Here is an 8,137-nt window from a genome sequence, read left to right on the forward strand (position 1 = left end):
CACTTTTTTAATTGCAAACATATTGGATTATCAGTAAATACTATTGGCTGAGAAGTTTCTGTTACGTTACTTTAAGAGTTAGAATCAAGAAGTGACATATGCTCCCTTACCATACACTTGCTGGATTACAACTCTTAGAATCCTGTGGCTCCAGCGTGAACATGGACTGAATGGGGAGGAGAGGAGTGTATGAAAGTATCCAGGCCACCATTGTGGTTTCATATCTAAGAAAACACCACAGACAAGTCATGGGTATCCAAGGTCTCTGTCCCATTCAGTTCTACCTGGCTCCATTTTCACTCCTGGTTTTACTCTTTCCTAAATTTGGAAATTCCATAGGCAACTTCTTTATTCATTTTCTGAAATACAACTATTATCCTTGTGTCTGGACAAATTCTCTGGGGAAATTACCTTAAGCCCCTTGGTCTTTTCCTGAGAGAGATGAGATTACACTACCCTTTCTTCTAGCTCTCAAGGCAGTAATGGATTTGTAAGCCCCCAGGAAAATGTTATTCTTCTATAGGGCAGTAACAATGACTAAGATGGTTGATAAAACATTGCAGACATGGACGGTGAGAGAGTACCGTAGCAGAGAAACTGGGGATCGGATTCTGGAGTCAGCCTTCCTGGAACCGAATCCCAGATTTACTACTTTCTAGCTGTGGAAACATGAGGGAGGGAGGTACTCAAAAATCCCTGAGCTGGGGGGAGGGGGGTTGGGAGAAGGGGGTGGGATTATGGGCACTGGGGAGGGTATGTGCTTTGGTGAGTGCTGTGAAGTGTGTAAACCTGGTGATTCACAGACCTGTACCCCTGGGGATAAAAACATATGTTTATAAAAAATTAAAAATTTAAAAAAAAAAATCCCTGAGCTTCTTTCTCATCTGTAATACATGGATAACGGTTCCTATCTCATAGGGGTTATTAGATGAGTAAAATAAATAACCTGTTGTATTGCAATTTGAAGCATAATCAGAGCCAGTAAACATTTGTAAATTATTGTTAGAGAAAGATACCTTGATTTAATTTTGACTGGATTATAACAGAAACCAGATCACCCAAGGAATAGAACTCACAGTAAAAACATCCCATGAGACATGGGTCTGTGCAGAACCAAACTAATATGTCTCGTTAGAGAAAAACACATCTTTTGTATTTTAAGGCTAGCATGCAGATCTCTCAGGATTAAAGAAAAAGAAAGAAGCAAGAGTAAAGTAACACAAAGCTAACATGATCTGTCATGGTAGAGGCTTCCTCTGATGCAAGCATCAAGCTGTAATCAAAAAGCTAAATGAGCAGTGTTGTTGGAAGGAATGGGAAGAAATGATGAGCACTCACTAAGGGAAACTCCTGCTATGGGCTGTTGAAAATTCATCTTTGAGAAAATGAAGAAAAAAAAAAAAAAAAAAAAAAAGGGAAAGAAAGAAAGGAAAGAAAAAGATTATGCCAAGTCTTTTTAATTGATGAATAATTTATGGATGATCAGCAGGAACATCCATCCAAGCAGCTGATTAAATGCAAAGTGTTTTGATAAGCAGAGCTACCACCACAGGCCTCCTAGGAAAAGGAAGTATTCGCAGCAATCAATGCCAGTCTATATATTGATGCGTGTTGCCCAGTTTCTTTCTAGCAGCCTATTTCCCCACACCATCCACCTTTATCACTGGCAGGAAAAGTTACCTCCTCTGTGAGTTTCATTCTCCTGTCAAAATGATGGAGGTTAAATGTGGATAAGAAAGGCAATTAAAATAGATCTGTCACAAGTATGCTATCCCAGTGTGCCATCCTGATTTCCTTCTCTAGTGTGAACTGCTACCGAAGGATGATAATTGAAATTTGTCAGTGTTGACAGCTGATGACTAATATGGAGATTTTCATTACATATCCCTCCTGGAATGAAAAAGAGATGAGTGCATATTAAATTCCAGATGGAGGCTTCCACAGGACAGAAAAATGCAGACACCACTCAAGCCAGTCGTGTAATGGCTATTTGAGAGAACCCTAAGACCCTCTGAAATTAATCTGTACGGAAACAGAGATGGCATCTTCTGACTGTGTAGTCATTTTCAATATTACTGTTATCCTCACAGCCCATTCATGTTAATATCACCTGGAAACCCAAACCACTAACCTTTGGCAGAGTCAGTTTGAAAAGGGTGTAGAACTTCTGCTACTCCCTCGAGTTTGAAAATGTTGTGATTTTAAAATATAGAAACCAGGAGTCTTTTCTGTTATTCTGTGTTATTCTTTGTTTTGTATGTGATTTTCCTATTTATTAGAGTCACTAAAAGAAAAATCTCATTAATTATATAATTCTTCCAAAAGATACCAAGAAGTCACCTTTAGTTAAAATTTTGCCAAGTTTTGTTATTGATCAAGAAAGAATATTCATGGGGTGCCTGGGTGGCTCAGTGGGTTAAGCCTCTGCCTTCAGCTCAGGTCATGATCTCAGGGTCCTGGGATTGAGCCCCACGTCCGGCTCTCTGCTCTGCAGGGAGCCTGCTTTCTTCCTCTCTCTGCCTGCCTCTCTGCCTACTTGTGATCTCTGTCTTTCAAATAAATAAATAAAATCTTAAAAAAAAAAGAATGAATATTCATTTAAATGGTTTTCAGGTATGTGATACAGGAAGCAAAATTGCTCTAAGACTATGGTGTAATGTTGCAGTTAATTATTATTGCATAACAAACTACCCCAAAATCAGTGGATGAAAATGACCTGTTGACACACACACATCTGTGTGTTAGGAATTTGGGCAGGGCTCAGATGGATAATTCTTCAGTTCTATGTGAGTCCGATTGAGTTACTTCTATAGTAACCAGCTGGCAGATGGCCTGGTCTGGAGCATCAAACATGGTTTTACCTGTAGTTCTGGTTATATTAACTATATTTTCTTATTTTCTGTATTCCTGATGCTCTGGAGGCATCTGGCCCCTCACTGACCTGGGAGAGATTGTCCCTCCAAAGGCTAGCCAATGCTTAGAGATAGCAAACTGCTCCCTGCAAGATAATACTTCATGTGCAACCAGAGTCTGTATCCCCCACCAGTAAATGGGGAAATCCCATTTTTTGGATTTTCATAGAACCAATACACTCAGAACCAATATTCTCCTGTCTTAATCACCTCACAGCCAGGTACCAGGCAAGTTGAGGCAACCCTTATACCTGAAGTCCACTGAGATTACTCAACTTAACTAATTTCTCTGCTTTTCTTACATCTCCCATTCCTTTTTGGAAAAGAAGAAAGAGGGGTCGGAGAGAAAGAAAAACACGAAGAAGAAGAGGAAGCAGCAGCAGCAGCAGGAGGAGGAGGAGGAGGGAAAGGGGGCAGAGGACGAGGAGGAGAAAAAGAAGGAGAGGAAGAAGAAGAGGAGAGTGAAGAAGAGGGGGAGGAAAAGGGGGAGAAATAAAGGAGGAGAAGAAAGTAAGATAATAAAATAAAATAAACGTAAAGTAAATAAATAAATGTGCTTTCCCCTCATTCCTCTTTACCGACCCCAGTGCTTCCCCTTGTGACCCTGCATGGCGTGGCAGACGCCCTCCTCTCAGGAACTGAGTGACAAACTATCTTTTAAAAGATTTTTTATTTATTTATTTGACACAGAGAGAGAGAGAGAGAGATCACAAGTAGGCAGAGAGGCAGGCAGAGAGAGAGAGGGAAGCAGGCTTCCTGCTGAGCAGAGAGCCCGATGTGATGCGGGGCTTTATCCCAGGACCCTGAGATCATGACCTGAGCTGAAGACAGAGGCTTAACCACTGAGCCACCCAGGCATCCCTGACGAACAATCTTTTCAATGGCAGTCAACGTCTGATCCTTTGGCCTCACTGTACTTGAATAATAATAAGACCTACACTGAAATTTAAAAACAAAAAATGAAAAAAATCCCTAATGCCTTGGCATAGATGACCGGAAGGCTGGCTTCTGCTGAAACTATCATGTGAAATACCTACATGTGATCTCAAAGTAGTCAGTTTTGTTGGTTTTTTGGTTTTTTTTTAAAGATTTATTTATTTATTTGAGAGAGAGAGAGTATCAGCAGGGGGCGAGGCACAGGGAGAAGGAGAGAGAAAATCTGGATCGGACTCCCTGACGAGCACAGAGTCCAATATGGGGCTCAGTCCCAAGACCCTGTGATCAGGAACTAAGCCAAAATCACCAGTAGGTTGATTAGCCAGTTGAGCTACCCAGGTGCCCCAAAGTGGTCAGACTTCTTATTCAGTAGTTCCAGGTACCCAGAAAGAGTGTTCCAAGAGTTCTAGACAGAAGCTCTAAGGCTTCTTAATGACCTTGTTATATTCTCTAAACTGGTTAGTCAGTAGGTAAGCTCAGACTCCATGAGATGAATTAGGCTCCATCTCTCAAAAAGCAGGGTAATAAAAAATTTGCAACCATTTTTTTTTAAGAGTTTGTAACCATCTTTAATCTTCTATAAACAAGTTTACTTCAGTCGAGCCTTTACAGATCCCTAACTGAAGATCAGTGCTGATGGTAATTCTAAAGGAATTCTAAGGAAAATTGTTTCCTAATTTTGTGATCTCCTGGGGATTAGACAGCTTTGTCTAAGGGTGCTACCTAGGATTTCTGCATGATTTCAGGCTGAGTTGTATCTGATTACTATAGTTACTAGTGTAAAAGGAAGAAATGAAAACAGCAGTGGCTGCAGGGCACCCCTTCAGGAGATAAGTTCTGTCACATGCCTGTGGTAAGAGCGACACAAATAAATATTCTCCTGATTTCATGGAGGGAGGCATGACATTATGATGATTATAAAGATCTAGGAGATAGAAATAGATGTGTGCAAATGCCCCTAATGAGGCATTAGTGTTGGAATTATATCCCATTTGTTTTCCAAACCACATGCTTTCTAAACATGTATTTGCATTTGGGTATAATGAGTATAATTTGCTCTTACTGACCAAAATTACTTTATATGTGAAAATGCTGAAGCTTTAAAGTGAATAACTCAGCTGATCAATCACCAGCATGCTAATGACCCCCAATTTAACCAGGAGTGCTTTCCACCCCGCCCCCCTCAGACCAGGCAGCTAAGACCTGACCCCCATGCCAAGAGAGCATTTAGAGTTCTTGGGTTCACTCAATCTCCAGTGGAAATGTTGTCACCACCAAAGAAGAAGGGAAAAAAATGCTAAAGAAGACATGTTTTACTCTCCTCAGCCTCAACCGTGACAAAAGGGCATTTATGTGCCACGAAACATTTTTTAAAATACTGTGCCTATTTATTTTGTATCAACATGTGGTAAAATATGAATATACCCAGAACCTAATTACCGAAAGAATATTACACAAGCAACTTCCTTACATTTCACCAAAAAAGAGCCATCATACGGCTGGACCACATTCAAAAGTCATTGCTTTCCTATCACCAGACAATTGTGCTATTTTACATAATCAGTATTCAGGGGATGGTATTTTGCTAATAGGCAAAATCCTACAATGACAATTTAAATGGTTTGAAACATGCACAAGATAATTTAGAGCCACATCGCTGCCAATTGCTAAACAAGTACAGCAGGAATGTGGGCTCTCTATGCATCCTGAGTGCTGTTGGGGGAACAGGCTGTCCTGTTTGATCAAGGAAGCTTTGCTCACATCAAGCCAGGAGCTCAAGCCAGCTAATATCATCAGTTCAGACTCTTACTTGGGGAGATTAAGTGTCTTCACTGGATAACTCCATTGCTCACTATGGGCAGGAACATAGAACAGGCAGATGATTTTTAGTGGTTAAGAGTGCAAACTCAGGGGGTGCCTGGGTGGCTCAGTGGGTTAAGCCTCTGCCTTTGGCTCAGGTCATGATCTCAGGGTCCTGGGATTGAGCCCCGCATCGGGCTCTCTGCTCAGCGGGGAGTCTGCTTCCTTTCCTCTCTCTCTGCCTGCCTCTCTCCCTGCTTCCGATCTGTCTGTCAAAATAATAAATAAAATCTTTGAGAAAAAAAAAAAAAGAGTGCAAACTCAGACTACTTAAAAAAAAAAAAAAAAATAGTGATATAGTGATCTTGGTTTGAGTCCCGGCTCTGCTGCTAACCAGTTCTATGAGCTTGGATAAGTAAGTTGGTCTCTTTTGCACTAATTCTTTCAAAACAGAACTTACCTCCTAGAGCTGTGAAGGTTATTGAAATATTACATGTAAAACAGCACAAAAATCTGACAAATAACAAGTGTTCCATAAAACTTAACATCTGCTGTTTAAAATGGAAAATTAATATAATTTGGAAATGATAAGCCCCACATGAATGGGTTTAGGCTGTCAATGATATCTCCAGAAAATGTGACAGAATTCTGAATTTTTCTGGGAAGTGTTTTCATGGCTTTCATCAAAGTCTCAAATAGGCTTCTAACAAGAACAAAAGGTAATAATCACTATCGTATATATTTTCCAGTATAGAAAAGTTACGTTTATGAACCTTCAACAAATATTCTTGACGTTTTACTAAGTTTCAGGCACCACGCTAAGTTCTGAGGCTGTGAGGGGTCTAAGTGCCTCCCCTTAGGGAGGCGGGTGTGAAAGGATGGAGAACAGATATTGGTGACTAATCCACCAATATATGTGAAATGTGATAAAGTACTATGAAAATGAAGACCAGGGCACATAAAGTAGGGAAAAGTAGTCTAGATCATTTTTAGACAGTTGTGCACAAACCTAAGAGTTGAATAAATTCAGCTCCTGATGGTCAAGGGCTCAGTGTCCTCACACTTGACCAAGGGGGAATATAGCTGGTGGCTGCCCACCTGGGCCATGTGGCTGGAACTGAGTGTTCTTGGTCTTAACTGCTGTACCCCATTCCCTGCCCCAACCCTGCCGCCAAAGGACTTCACCCTGACAGGAGTTGCAAGACTCACAATCCACAAAATTTCACCACCCTGTATACCTTGTGCCTCAAATTCCACTCAGTCATTAGACAAATATTTACTCAGCCCTATTATGTGGCAGTTACTTTTCTGGGCACCTTGAGATACGGAGACAAACAAGATAACTGAACGCGATTACAAGTGAATGCTACTGAAAGCAAATTTGAAGTGCTGAGACATATTAGTTAGGGAAAGGTCACCTCGTCTGGGGAGACTTGCCTGAGGGAAGAAACAGTCTGTTGGCCTTTTTCAAGCTCATTGTATTGGTTTCTTATGGCTGCCATAACATATTACCACAAATTTAGTGCCTTAAACAATCTGCTCTCCTTTGTTCTCTGTGTATTAGCTTCCTGATGCACCTTCAGTAAAGTACCACAAACCTGGCGCTTGAAAACAACAGTTGGTCATTTTCTCACAGTTCTGGAGGCCAGAAATCTGGAATAAGTTTCGCCATGCTAAAATCAAGGTGTCAGCAGAGCTGTGCTCCTTCCAAATGCTCTAGGGGAGAGCTCAGTCCTTGCTTCTTTTAACTTCTGGTGGCTGATGGCATTCCTTGGCTTGTGGCTGCATTCCTGCAATCTCTGCCTCTCTGCTCACATTGCCTTTTGTCTGTCTCTAATTTCCCTGTTTCTCTCTCATAAGAATACATGTGATTGCATGTATGGAATAACCCAGAATAATCGCATTTTGAAATCCTTAACTTAATCCCATCTGCAACGCCCTTATTTGTCTGACCAAGTACCATTCACAGATTCCAGGCATTAGGTCCTGGATATCTCTGGGAGAGAAGGAAAAGGGCTTTAATCAGCCAACCACACTCAATTATTTTAATTAGCAATAATCGCGCCTCGGATAAACCTCATTGGCTACGATACTGCCACTGCGCAAAGCTTCAATTATTTTATTTTGGTATTGGTATTTGGTATTTGGTACATGCAAAGATTCCTATTTTGAATGAGAAAAATTTAGCATACACTTTACTCAGGATTTTGGAAAAATAATATAGGCAGTCACTGACAAAGAATAGGGGGTCTTATACGGATCAGTTGGGTGGGGTGGAGATCCAAGGCATTCATTAGTTACCCTAAGCCATAGTTTCATTATTTTGAGACACAAGCCACCTCCCGGGGATTATGTTGTTATATTTGAAATATAAGAGATAAGACTTGCAAAGCACTATCTCCACAATAAATATTAGCTACCATTATTGAATTTTTCCATAAAACATCACAAAGTAAGATTCTGTTCTATATCTGCATTTCAAGTCCATT

At 40.7% G+C, this 8,137-nt stretch overlaps 1 pseudogene; it reads right to left on the reverse strand.

Annotated features, from left to right (window-relative positions):
- Positions 1–7,607: 7,607 nt before the first annotated feature.
- LOC116592077 lies at positions 7,608–7,758 on the reverse strand (annotated as a pseudogene).
- Between the last annotated feature and the right edge of the window lie 379 nt (positions 7,759–8,137).

This window comes from Mustela erminea, chromosome 5 (genome assembly GCF_009829155.1).
Source record: "Mustela erminea isolate mMusErm1 chromosome 5, mMusErm1.Pri, whole genome shotgun sequence".
Classification (NCBI taxonomy): Eukaryota; Metazoa; Chordata; class Mammalia; order Carnivora; family Mustelidae; genus Mustela; species Mustela erminea.